Genomic DNA, 13,789 nt, shown 5'->3' with positions numbered 1-13,789 from the left:
ATGACAAGCGGGGAAGATAGTGAAATACAGACAAGGACAGGGACAGCTGGTAGCGTAGTGGTTAGACTGTATAAATGGGTAAATGATAGTAAGCTTGTAATAATTGTAGCCTTAATGTTCTAAGTCGCTTTGGAGAAAAGCATCAGCTAAATGAATAAATCTAAATGCAGGGACAACTGAGATTGCATTCCTAGTGGTGGCAATGGTACCCATTGATGCCAGGGCTTACATTGTCATTGTTATGGGCACTTTTTAGTCAAATCAAATCCATTAATGCAATTAACATTGACATTAGTAATGGAACAACAAACAGTGCTATTCCCCATTTAATGGGGTAGCAGCAGTCAGCGCTAAAGAGCAGATTGTAATTGAAAGTAATTGTTCTCTCCTGAGGACTCAAATCCTTGAAGATTTGGAGGCTGATCCGATGTCAGTGCACAGGCAACTTGGGACAGAAATGGCTTTCAATTTATGTCCAGTCTTTTAGAGGCCTTTTATAGACCTAATTATTGCTGATATATTCACACTTCTGTCAAATTGCTCCTGTTCAAATAGGCCTAATGTGTACCCTTTAGCTGGTGCTTTTTTCTGGCCTGTTGGATATTTTAGCTGTGATGGTGGTTTGGATGTCATGTCTCAGCATTTATTTACTTATGTATTTGTGTCATTTACTTTTGACCTCAAGCTTTTATGTATGCCATTTCCAGCACACGTTCTCTTTGGGTTATGAAATGAGAATAGAGGCTACTTTCACTGCCTTGGGCTCTTGGGCCCCCTCACCAATAGAGAGACTATCATATTTTTGATGAAAAGGATGTTTTGATGCCATTTGGCTATGTCATGTCTGCTAGTGTATTTGGATGTAAATACCACAGGATTGGGGACTGGGGAGGACTCATTGGTATTGTGCTGGCATTCCCCCCCTATGTCCTGCTGTTTTTAATCACCTGCAGTGGCTGTGAACAAAACTGGACAAAAGCATTTATTGTCACAATAAGGAGTGGTGGATGCTTGATGACGAGCCTGCTTCAGTGCAGCCACTACCTGCAATTTTCACAGGAAGGTATAAGGCAGGATAAAGATGTAGATATGTCTTTTGTCTGCTGGGGATGGGGTGTTATAATTGAAAGAAGGGAAGATGCACTCAGTTACAGGCTGTGCGTTGCCATTGGAAATACCCAATGTCTTTGTCTTGAAACCTTCTGCTATTAGCACAGTACTGATGGTTGTCAGTCAGACACTATGTGTGATGTTCCCCAGGTGTGAGTTTCCATCATAATACCACAGAAGGCAGATACATAAGAAGGTGCCAAATGAAGTGAGAGATGATCAAATTGACTTTGAGAATGCTGACAAAGATGACTCACTGGCAATAGCTGTGCACACAGTACATTTTGTTTAAATAAATTATGACTAATAAATGTAACTAATATATTGCATATCCCACATATACTGCAATAAAACACAATGATATGCAATGCAAATATGAGTGATCTAAATTTAATTTTGGTAAAGACTAATGTCACATATAAGCCACATTTACTTTTTTATTGTGTGTCTGAACTGAAGTTATAGCATATAATAATCTCATAATGTTTCAATACCCAAAGCTTTGTAGTTAGTTTGACCACCAAAAGGGGCCCCTGAGTAGGGCATCTTTACAGATATATGGTCTATTGATGGGAGCCTGGTGACAAACCACCACCCACCCCCTGAAGGGATTTCTCTGTGTTTGTTAATCTTACAAATGCAGCTGTGGTGGATTTTTTACTGATGATAACGGACCACTGTTTATTAACGGCACTGCAACCCATTCAAATTATAAATTCCTGGTGAACTCCTAGCTGGATGAGCATGCACTGCAGGGTTGCAGTGTAATGTTGAACAGAGGCCTCTTTACCACATCCTTGTCACCCACACTGCATTTGGTTTTATTTTTTAATATATCGTGCCTTTTTCTGGCAATAGCTCAAGCTTAATCTTAGACTAATTCAGATTCAAAGCATGTTTATGTTGCATTTTCATTCATTTATTTAGACAATTTTCTCCAAAATAAACAAAAGTGCATTGCGCCAACTGCCTTGTGGCGGACTGGCGTCCCGTCCTGGGTGTGTCCCCTTCCCCCTCCGGCCTTACGCCCTGTGTTGCCGGGTAGGCTCTGGTTCCCCGTGACCCCGTAAGGGACAAGCGGTTCTGAAAATGTGTGTGTGTGTGTGTGTGCATTGCGCCAACAATGAGGAGAGATGCAGACATGCAATTCACAAATTCCAGTCGGATAGTCCAATATGTCCAGCATGTATTGTATAAACAGTTGCTTATAGAATTGATAGGAATCTTTTTTCTTTGTAATTTTAACAGATAACATAGTGAATATTTATGGATCAGATAGGAAGGAGATCAAGAGAGAAGTAGCTCTTAAACAGATGTGTTTTGAGACCCTTCTTGAATTTTCAGTGGGTTACCATAGTTCTGAGTCAGAGAGGGAGCTCATTTCACCCCACTGGAGTCACTGTAAGTTGTGAGATAAGGGCAAATCCTGCAAATGTTATGCAGGATGTATATGCAGAACTGCGGTTTGGCTTTGGTGTGTATAAGAATGTGCATTGCAATGGACAGTACTGAATGTGTAAATTATGTCTAGTTTGAGTTTAGTGTATGTCAAGAAAAACAGGCCTTCAAGTTGTTCTATATGTTTTTTCTTTAACTTTCTTTCACTTTAAAGTTAAATCAAATAATATGTGTGAGCTGGTGGGTGGTACTGCCTTGACAGGGATGTGGCTGAATCGGAGAACAGCGCCCCACCGCTCACCACTGCCATTCCACAGATGCTTAATGATGAACAGCTGCTGCCAATTCAGGGATAATCAGCATCAACTTTAAAGGGATCTAGGCTGAGTACTAGGAGTTAGCTTAGGGAGTGTGATTTTTGTTAGGGATCCCCCCCCCCCCCCCCCCCCCCCCCCCCCCCCCCCTTTAAATAAAGGTAATTTCTCTTAAGGAACCTGCTGTCCTGCACCTATGGGTAAGAGTACAGAAGGTGTTGGAAGAGGCCTGTTAACCTTGGGTGAGACAGAAATGTCTGGGATCCTGGCCTGGAACCACCAGGTCAACACAATGGCATACTGTATGGCCAGAGTAAGAATGCCTAGGAGGTGGGGGGGAAAACACTCCTGAATGATAAAGCTCCACTACCTGGGATCTGTCAGTCATGTGTATGTGACTTGACCAGTGGTGGGAGAAGAGGAGATGCTTGCCTAGCTTTGAGTGCCAGCCTGGCCATACTGCAGAGGATATGGTCACGTGACTGCCCTCTGTCTCATACAGAGGTCAGATGCCCTCAGCAACCTGGATTGAGAGCTGGAAGAGGAACAGATGCAGCAAGTAGTTGGGTTTGAGCCTACTTGATAACCTATGGTGTTGCCAGAAGTACTGCTTGGGCTACCGTGGGCACAACTGGAGATGCAGGTGAGGGAGAATGGCCAGATGGGTGCCTACTGAGGGGGGGGACCTGTAGTTGAGATCTCACAGGTTGGGAGGCATCAGTGATGATGCTGTTCATTGATGCCCGGGGAGGACTGCGTCCCTGAGCCATCCGAGTGGGGCCTGGAGGAAGAGAAAGTAATAGAGTTCCTGGCTGACCTAGAGGTGTGGCTTAGCCAGCAGCCTTCCTAAGAAATCAAGGACTCTGAACTGCCCCTTATCCCAGTGGGACCAGAGATATCCCTAGATTTGGGGACTCCCCCCCCCCCCCCCCCTTTGTGTTAATCTGACCCCTTCCCAGCTGATCTTGCAGGGCGGGATGAGAGGAAGGAGGACTTGGAGCTTGAGAAAGTCTGTGAGCCGGTCAGTCTCTTTGACCCATTGGGGAAGAGGCAGCACATGTCTCAGCACAGACAGGCAGGGTTCCAGGACTGTCTGAGGAGGCGCCAGAGAGTGTCTCACTGCAGCCAAAAGAAAGAATCTCCGAGTGCAACCAGAAGAAGGAAATAGTAAAACAAACATTTAAAAAGTAGCTGTGCTGTGGGATTTTGGAAGTCTCTTGAGGCACAGGTGGCTGTGAAGCTGACGGGGATAGGTGAGCTGGTTATAGTCCGGTCTTGGCAGAGATACGGCTGAATGGATGGACATCACCCGACTACTATACCTCAGAGGCTCAATGAAGACCACCTGCTGTCAATTTGGGGATAATCAGCATGGACTGTAAAGGCAGTTTGTTTGGGGACTCAATAATGATTTAGGCAGTATGATTTTCTGTCACTTCAGTTTGCCAAAGATTTTTCTCTCTGTAAAGCTTTACAGTAAAGTCTGTTTTTATTGCAGAAAGCTGCTGTTCTGCCCTGTGACTCCCTCTGCCCCACAACTAGCCATAACTGATATAAAAAAAAAAAGTAGAATCTAAATACAGGTAGTCCCCGACTTATGATGGGGTTGCGTCCTGCGGAGCCCATCGTAAGTTGAAAATGCATTTAATACAGCTCTGCATGACAGACTGGGAGATGCAGATAACTGCCACTGCCCAGTATCGCGAGAGAGTATCGTTCTGCATATTGCTTTCCTGGGGGAAAAAAAATCAACATTCGATGGATGGTTTCTACCGAATATCTGTCGCCAGCTCAACATCATAAAGTCAAAAAAGATTGCAAGTTGGGGGCTACCTGTACAATTAGATTGAGATGTACGTCGCTTTGGAGAAAAGTGTCTGTTAAATTAATAAATGTAAATTACCTGAATTGTAGTTTATTCACCAGTTGTAGCCTTTTAATTTCTCCTTGGATGTTATGGTATCCTTAAGACCACCTCATTCTATAGAGTGCTCTATATATTTTTTATAAATAATGTGTGTGGGGCTTAGACTCACTCAAAAGCTTTATTTTTATGCAGCTGAATTTTAATGGCTCTGTCATGCTGGATCAGATGGTAATGTTTTTATAATGCAAAGGTTCACATCTTTGGTGTTTTGAGCCCTATTGGGATACCGAATTATGTTTCCCCTTGCTTGTCACAATTTTATATCCTAAGATGAATTTGTGCATAACCTTTTTTATTATTAAATTGTTTTCATTATTAAAATGTTTCAGGTCTTACCAAACAGTGTTTGTAGTTTTGTTTTAACCCAAATTACAATATGTTGAAATCCCCAGCATCAGTGTGACAGAAGTGTTTCCCTGCCACTCAACAGAAAAACATTTATCCTGGGACTTCTTAAAGTTAGAATTCCACATTTGAAATAGTATGGGCTCTAAGCTCTGCATACCCAGGACCTCACAGGAATATTTATTTGAGAAGCAGTGAGTTGTGAATCAGTATTCTTGGAGGCAGCTTTCTCAGTGGGGTCCAGATATCCCCCTTTGTCTGAATTGCTGGCTTTGAGACCTGATGTGAGACAGTTGCATTTATTCATTTAGCTGATGTTTTTCTCCAAAGCAACTTACAGTTTTGAGGTTAGTTATTTATTCATACAGCTGGGTAATTTATTTTTTTACTGGAGCAATTTTGGGTAACTACCTTGCTCAAGGGTACTACAGACAGAGGTGAGGCTTAAACCTGCAACTTTTGGGTCCAAAGGTAGTATCTCTAACTATTACGCTACCCATAGTTGATATGAATAGCCACCTTCACTGATTTTACTGGCAAATTTGAAATTGTCCAAGAAGACCATTTCAGAGCTAACTGAAAGGTGCAAGGATCAGCAGTTTTATGTTATGTAGATACCTGTAACATAAAACTGGCCAAACCATTCTCCTGAGTGACTTAAAACTAAAACTGACAGAGTTCTAAGCTTGACATTCATATTTGTCAAATGATCAGGAACCTGCTGGTGGAACCAGCTGGGTAAGGAAAAGCACCTACTGGCTCCTTTAAGGTACTTGCACCAACAGAGATTATTGTAACGTCAGTGAGGGGACTGATGTAAACTAATGTAAATAGTTGGTGTTAGTGTCCATTCTTGTACATACTCCTGTGTTTCATTCTGATGGGTTGTCATGTTACTGATCTTCTTTCACTGGGGAATACTGGGGTGTTCAATTGGTGACCCCCCTATCCCTTGTGGGGAGTTGTGGGCCTCAGAGTGACCTGGGGGAACTCCCTAGTGTTCAGAAGGCTGTCTTGTACTGTCTGATGCACCTTTGTCAAGGCTGCCACTGTAGACATGTATGCGTTCAGTAAAAAGCACTTTTCCAGGACCCTGTCTCATATGGCTCCATGGGGGAATGCTACATTAGTGTCAAAAGCAGGATGAAGCAGGCTTCAAGTTGGTAGATCAGATCCATGCATTGGAGGAGGGAACATGGATTGGACATGCAGGACCAGGATCTGCAGCAGAGAGCCACAGAGCTGCTAGCTATCCTGAAGCAGCTTTGGGGGGGCTGCCAGAGGCCCAGCAAGCAGCTTCTCCTAAAATGTCCCTGGAAGAAACCAACACATCCCAGCCAGCTCCAAGGCAAACAGCCCCAGATGAATTGCCGTAGTGACCTGCTCTCCATCTACTGCGATTCTCGCGGACAGAGTCATGGTAATCTTAGGAGGCTCAGCTTTGGCTAGTGCCGTAGCACAACGACTGGAACATGGTGACTACGTCAACACAGCTGGGACTGGCCCTAGATGGCAAGAGCTGACCGTTCTGCTGGACTTTAGGGTGGATCAACACAGCGAGCTGTCTGCACTGAAAGCTGCCCTGAGGTGCCGCTTTGGCTGGCAACAAATGGCAGATCATTACCGTGGACAGCTCATAATTAAACATTGCAGCATAAGGGAAGATTTTGGGGCACTGGCCACTGACATACAGCTTCTGGTATGCCGAGCGTACCCTGAATCCCCCTCAACCTTCCAGGAAGACTTAGCACTGCAGGTGTTCTTCCGAGTGCTTGTCCCTGAGCAAATGTAACAGCCCATAAAGCTTGCAGCACTGCATGAAGCAATGTGCACAGAATCCATCCAGAGAGGTGCCACAGAGCCAGAGCGCCTTTGCCACACTCTGGAGGCTGTCATTGATGGCAAAACAGAGGGAATAGTCATCGCCCACATGCCGGAAGTCCATCATCTGCAGGTGTTGCCAGAAGCGAGGGCACAAAGTGTGTCACTGTAGGGAGCCCGTCCCCATCTCGTTTTGGGGAAATGGCGCCATGAGTGGGGCTTCACCCTGTGACTACATCCTCTCTCAAGCCACATCATCCTTCCCAGTTGGTCATCTGTGGGTACTCAGCTGCCTCTGCTTGCCCTGACTAGTAGAGGGCATACCCTGCAAAGTCCTTTTTGTAATGGGTTCTGCAATCTCCATTGTCCGCACAGGGGTGCTGCCAGGAACCGCATGCTGTCCCCCCAAGGGATGGACCAAGGTGTGTCAGCAAACCTACTGTGATCACAGGAGAGACTGTGGGATTATGCAGGAGACGATGCCTGCACGTATCTGTGGGCAGCCTGCTGCTGGAACACGAGTTCTGACACACAGAGATCCAGGATCTGTGCATTGTGGGGATGGACCTCCTAGCCAAGATCAGAGTGGTACTGGATCTTGGGCAGGCGATTGCTCCAACTCGCAGGGAAGACCATATTCACTCCCCCTCTGCAGCGGCAGACTGATGAGGCCTGGATTTCCCTCCTCATTTTGCAGACGGATGAGACTGGGGCCATGCGCTTTGTTGTGGTCAGTGGAGAGACCCATGCATTGAACTACACCGCAATCGCACTGCCCGTTGCAGTGACTTCAGTTGGACCCCTCCATGAAGCACTTAGGCCTGGATGTCCTGGGACCCTTCCCCTGCACCACTCGGGGAAACTGCTATGCGCTTGCAGTAATGGACTACTTCATCAAGTGGCCTGAGGTGTATGCAGTACCGGACGATCGCTGCTACTATGGCAGAGCGCTTGGTGTAGGAGATGTTATGTTGCTTTCTACAGGGCAGGAATTAGGATTTGCAGGTTATGAGGGAAGTGAGCTACTGGTTGGGGGTGCAGAAGACCCACACCATGCTTCGTCACCCTTGGAGTGACGCTTTGGTGGAGCGTTTTAGCCACACGCTCACCACTTAGCCCTCTGTTCTCACCTCCTGACCCCAGCACCATTGGGACAGGCACTTACCCCTGATCTTGTGGGCGAGCCACTCCACTGTCCAAGAATCCACTGGTTGTACCCCTGCCTTGCTCATGTTTGGGCATGAGCTGAGGTCCCCTGTGGACTTAGCTTTCAGCAGCCTATCACAACACGAGGTGAGTAGAGTACCATGGCTAGAATACCTTTGGCAGTTGCAGCAGCAACTGTAGTCTGCACACACTTTCATTATGTGCCACCTGATGAAACCAGGAGGCAGCAGAAGTATGCATTTGACAAGTAGCATTGTGGGTGTCTCCTGAATCCAGGGGACTGAGTATGGATCTACAGCCCCCTGTGGAAACACGAACTCTGCCTGAAGCTCACTGACAGCTGAGTGGGTCCCTGTGTCATGCTGGACCAGCTGTCAGACATTGTCTACCGAGAATGGATGGGACCAAGACGTCTCCCGGTGGTACCGCACAGGGACAGGCTGTCCTCCACCGCACCAAGGAGTCTTTGCCGGAACCTCCCATTGCAAGTTCACACAGACCCAGGAGGGAGCACAGGTTCCGGGCTTGTGGGTCGCGTGATGGGACGACTCTTAAAGGGGGGGTGCAGTGTAACAGCGCTGAAGGGCGCTGATGTAAACTAATGTAAACAGTTGGTGATATTGTCCATTCTTGTACATACGTAGTCCTGTATTCTGTTCTGATTGGCTGTAATGATACTGATGCTTTGTTTGTCACTGGGGAATTCTGGTGGGTTCAACAGGTGACCCCTAACCATTGTGGGGATTAGAGGGGCTCAGAGTGACCAGGGGAACTTGCTGGTGTTTACAAGGCTGTCTTGTATTGTCTGATATGCTTTTATCAAGGCTGCCACTGTAGACATTTATGCGTTCAATAAAGAGCACTTCCAAAACCCTGTCTCCTGAGCCTGTCTGCAGTAGCTTCATGGGAAGATGCTACACTATTGCATGCCCAGCATCTACAAATGTTAACCTAAGCTTATAATGCTAACCTACTCTGTTGCTAAGAGTGGTGATGAAGGAGCTGCCTGAGGCTGCTCAGAAGGTGAGTCAGAGATTATGGATGAGAAGAAAGCAGGGTAGTTGGGGTTTGTGGATCGGAGGGAGGTGTGTAATGATTTGGTAAAGTTGATGGCAGGGGGAACATGGTGGGTTCAGCCGGTGCCCGATGTATGGCGGCTCTGGGGCTTGAGCCCTACTTGAGGTGCTTTGTGACGGAATGGTGTCCCGTCCTGGATGTGTCCCCTCCCCTTTCGACCTTGCACCCTGTGTTGCCGTTCCAGCTCACCGTAACCCCACTCAGGACAAGCGGTTGTTGACAATGGATTGATGGATGGCAGGTGGCTGGCAGTGGGGGTTAGCATGTATGGAGTTGTGGTGTTAATCTGGATGGTTTGAGTTTGTGAAACTGGTGCATTTGGTGTGGGTAGAGGGTCTGGGATGCCAGACTTCATGTTTGAGTCTTGAGCTGTCTGGGCCTAGCTTAGGGAACACTGATGAAGGGAGGTGCCCACTTGACAACCTCTGAAATACCCATGTTGGTACCCTGCAAGTTGATTTGGTGGTGGGAGAATATTAAGCCACTTGGCTCTGAGTTACAGAGCTCAGATTCCCTTCAACTAACTAGGAAATCTTGGTCTTATTCCAACAGTTTAAGCAAACAACACACACACACACACACACACACACACACACACACACACACACACACACACACACACACACACACACACCGTTTCAGAACCGCTTGTCCCATACAGGGTCACAGGGAGCCAGAGCCTACCCGGCAACACAGGGCGTAAGGCCGGAGGGGGAGGGGACACACCCAGGACAGGACACCAGTCCATCACAAGGCACCCCAAGCAGGACTCAAACCCCAGACCCACCAAAGAGGAGGACCGTGGCCCAACCCACTGCGCCACCGCACCCCACCACCCAGCAACAATAAAATAAAATGTATCCAAAACTTACAGCAATCTTGAAGCAAATCTCAGTATCCTCATCATTTCCCAACACACAAGGACTGAGCCATGCAACACCAAAAACACTTCCTCCATTACATTATCACCTGCTTATATATCACTGTGCCTTTCATCATTGCAGGTGCATGAGGTTGTTGAACAGTTGCAGCACTTAGTTCCTTATCTGACAATATTATAACTTCTCCAAACTGCCTTAGCAGCATGAGTGACCGTGATGTTGGACAGCAGTCCCTCCCACTGCTTTCTCATAGCATTTAACTGTACAATAATAATAATAATAATAATAATAATAATAATAAGAGATCAATCAAGACCTGGCAATGAAATCTGATGTGATCTACTTGGTAAATGATCCACTAGAGCCATCTTGGACACATGGACAATGTTACCTAATCTACAACAGCACAAATGTGTAAGAGAAATAATTAGGATTTATGATTGTCCGTTTGTTTTGGACATCCACCCCTTGCTCCAATCCTGTAATCAGCATGAGGAACACTTTCTGAGGTACCTTCCCAAAGGACATGCACTGATCACAGCCATCTACCATTTACCTCCCCATTTACCTAAGATGCACCCCTCACCCCCTTGTACATTGCATTATCTTCAGAATGCTGGGCTCACTATTGTAGTTCACACAAAAATAAGGTATAGTCCACTCTCTTACTGAATGGAAGCACCAAGGGCTTCGGTACAACCAGCAGAAAAAGAGTGTTTTCTTGAAAGAAGGGGTGATATTTTGAATTGTACTTGAATCAGAATTGCTTCCACCAAGAAATTTAGATTTGAAACTGAACGATTGTTGATTTTATACATACTATATGAACCAGGCCAAAGATATGTGGCATATGCTTAACCCCAACATTCCAGCATCTCCCTGGTTGATTGAAATGGCATGCCAGCACTTTTCTATCCATAGCCCCCTTGTGACAGGGGGTTCTGCAAAGCAGCATTTCCTGAGCACATCAACACCATGGTCTTCTAGCCAAGGCAAGCTCATAAATTGGACTGAGGGCTACACCTGCAACATACATAGTCCCTTTGATAGTTAGAAAGAAAGAGTTTTGACCATCGTGGGTACATGTGAGGGACAGGGAGCACTATAGCAGTGTCCCCAGGAACCTGGCACCCCACCACTCTGATCTTGCCACTGATTCAGGGCACGCTCTTCTCATTACTGGTCGCCCCCAGGGGCTTGTTTTTTCTGCAGGATTAATGAGTACTGCAGAAAATTTCCAGTGCATCTCTATAATTAAGTCTTTGTTTATCAAAAAACAAGTTATATTAGGAGCAGGAAATTTGCAGTAATTATTCATAATCCCAACAATTCAAGTGTAGCTACCTCATTTGCCTGTGTAATTCTGCTTTTTAATTTCTTGAATACATTTGCATATTAATTTTGCCTGTTGGCTACAGCAGTTCTACAATAGTCCCAGCCCCCCTCCCCTGCCAACATTTGCCTGTACAATTTTTTTTCTTTTTTTTTTGTAAATAGCACTCAGTTGGGTAGCATTTCTTTTTGGTGTAATGCTAGATTATGCTTTTTTCCTCATTTGAGTAATAATGAGGTAACCCTTTCTACTCTGCTGGAGTTGTCACCTTGGCCTGTCCAGGCAGTTATGATAGGGTGTAATGTGATGGGATGAGAGGGGTTCATTTCCTATGGATGACCACACACAGCTTCATAACTTTTGGTTTGTCAAACTGCTATCCTGGGTTTTTGGCACCCTTCATCTCCAAAATAAAAATGGTGTCAGCACTGTTGCCCCAGCTGTGTCATTTGTGTTAGTAGTGGCCAGAAAAAAATAGTTGTATAATGTCATAGAATATTTGGAGGTAGCTAATCCCATCATATATGTTTGAATGTATTTGCTCATCTAAAATATTACTGTGAAGTATATTTACATGTCTCCTGACTTGGTACTGTGGGAGGAAACCCTCTCATGCATCCTCCACACAAACTGAGTTTATTAAGTTTATCATCATATTGGACCCAATCATCTTAAAGTGTATTTGACAGCAGACCTTCATACTGAAAGAGTACCAGATCCAGAACCTCAGATCCAGAGGAATGAGTCTTTTTTATTTATTATTTTTTAATAGAAATGACACATTTACAGTTACATTGACATGTAACATGTTGCAGTGGATGTTGTTCTTTCTAAGTGAAGGGGGGATCCAACCAGGTTTGAGCATACCTTTTACAAAAAGAAATATCTGATACTTGGTAATATCATTATTGTTAATATATATTTTAACTGAGTCGTATTGTGGCACAGCAAGTTATGCTGTTATATCACAGCATGTGGGTGGTAAAGGAGGATGTGAGTTCAATCCCTGCTCAGTTTCTATGGAGTTAAATTTTCTTCCTGTGTTTGCATTGGTTTCTTCTGCATTATATAGTTTTCTCCCACAGTCCAAAGACATGTGTTTCAGGTGAATTGGTGACTCTAAATTGCTCATTGTGTGTGTGAGAGAGAGCAAGTCCCACTTGTGTATAGATGAGTGGCTCAGAACAGATAAACTATCTAGCATTGTAAGTTACCTTAGACGAAAACGTGTGGGCCAAATACTACATAATGTTTATTTGAAGTTATTCTGGAGAAAAGTGCCTGTAAAATGGACAAATGAAAGTTTTGCTTACCCATAATTCTCCAGCTTTTGCAAGATTACAGTGGCAAACAGAAAGAAAGCTATTTATGGAGAGTAAAAAAGAAATCATATACAATTGTTTCACCAATGAATGGAAGTAATAGAACCAAGTAATGAATACAATGTGTTATTGCTTATACTAATTTCCACGTAAGGGGGTAAAATTTGCAAAAATGAACACTCTAAATTTCAGAATCTGAAATCCAGTTGTTACTGTAAAGCAGCACTCAAAATTGCCAGTACATCTGGTACACAATTAAGTACAAATTTTAGAGCTGAAATACTCATTTGATCAGGGGGCGCGGTGGCGCAGTGGATTGGACCACAGTCCTGCTCTCCAGTGGGTCTGGGGTTCGAGTCCCACGTGGGGTACCTTGTGATGGACTGGCGTCCCGTCCAGGGTGTGTCCCTTTACGCCCTGTGTTGCCGGGTTAGGCTCCAGTTCCCTGCGACCCTGTATGGGACAAGCGGAACTGAAAATGTGTGGGTGTGTATTTGTTTGATCATGATCCGCATTAGTAAATAAAGTTAATCATATCTTCTTGGATACATTAGCATGTTTAAGAAACCAAACTTTGCTTCTTCTCTTTTATACAGCGCTGAATGCCACGTTACTATTGTCTGTGTACACGCATGGTTTTCATAGGAGGGAGCATATTCTTCAGCAGTACAATTCCTACCACGCAACTTTCGTATTGCAAATGACGACTCTTTTAAAAAAGGCATCAAAGCACCTGACTAGCCTCAACTTTACTTAATTAGTTTAGCTGATATTATAGGCAACATTTTATGTTTTAAAGGAGAATAATTGCCCTTGCATAATTAGGTTTAAATATTATCCATTAAAGTTATTTATCTTGTTCTAATTTGGCTGATCTTACACGTGATAGTGAAAAAGATTAGTAAATAAGCCACATTAAGCATGTCTTACAAAGCAACTGAATCAAGATAAACAAATGTTAAAATGACAGGACAATAAACATTAACAATAAGTAAATGTCATTCTTTGTCATATAAAAAAAAAGAGTAGAACACTGGCAAAATTTAATTGTGATGCGATAATAAAATGCACACACACACGCAAGAAAATGCACA

The sequence above is a fragment of the Scleropages formosus genome, chromosome 1, assembly GCF_900964775.1.
Source record: "Scleropages formosus chromosome 1, fSclFor1.1, whole genome shotgun sequence".
Lineage (NCBI taxonomy): Eukaryota > Metazoa > Chordata > Actinopteri > Osteoglossiformes > Osteoglossidae > Scleropages > Scleropages formosus.
The sequence above is the reverse complement of the archived record's forward strand: the minus strand, read 5'-3'. Positions refer to the sequence as shown.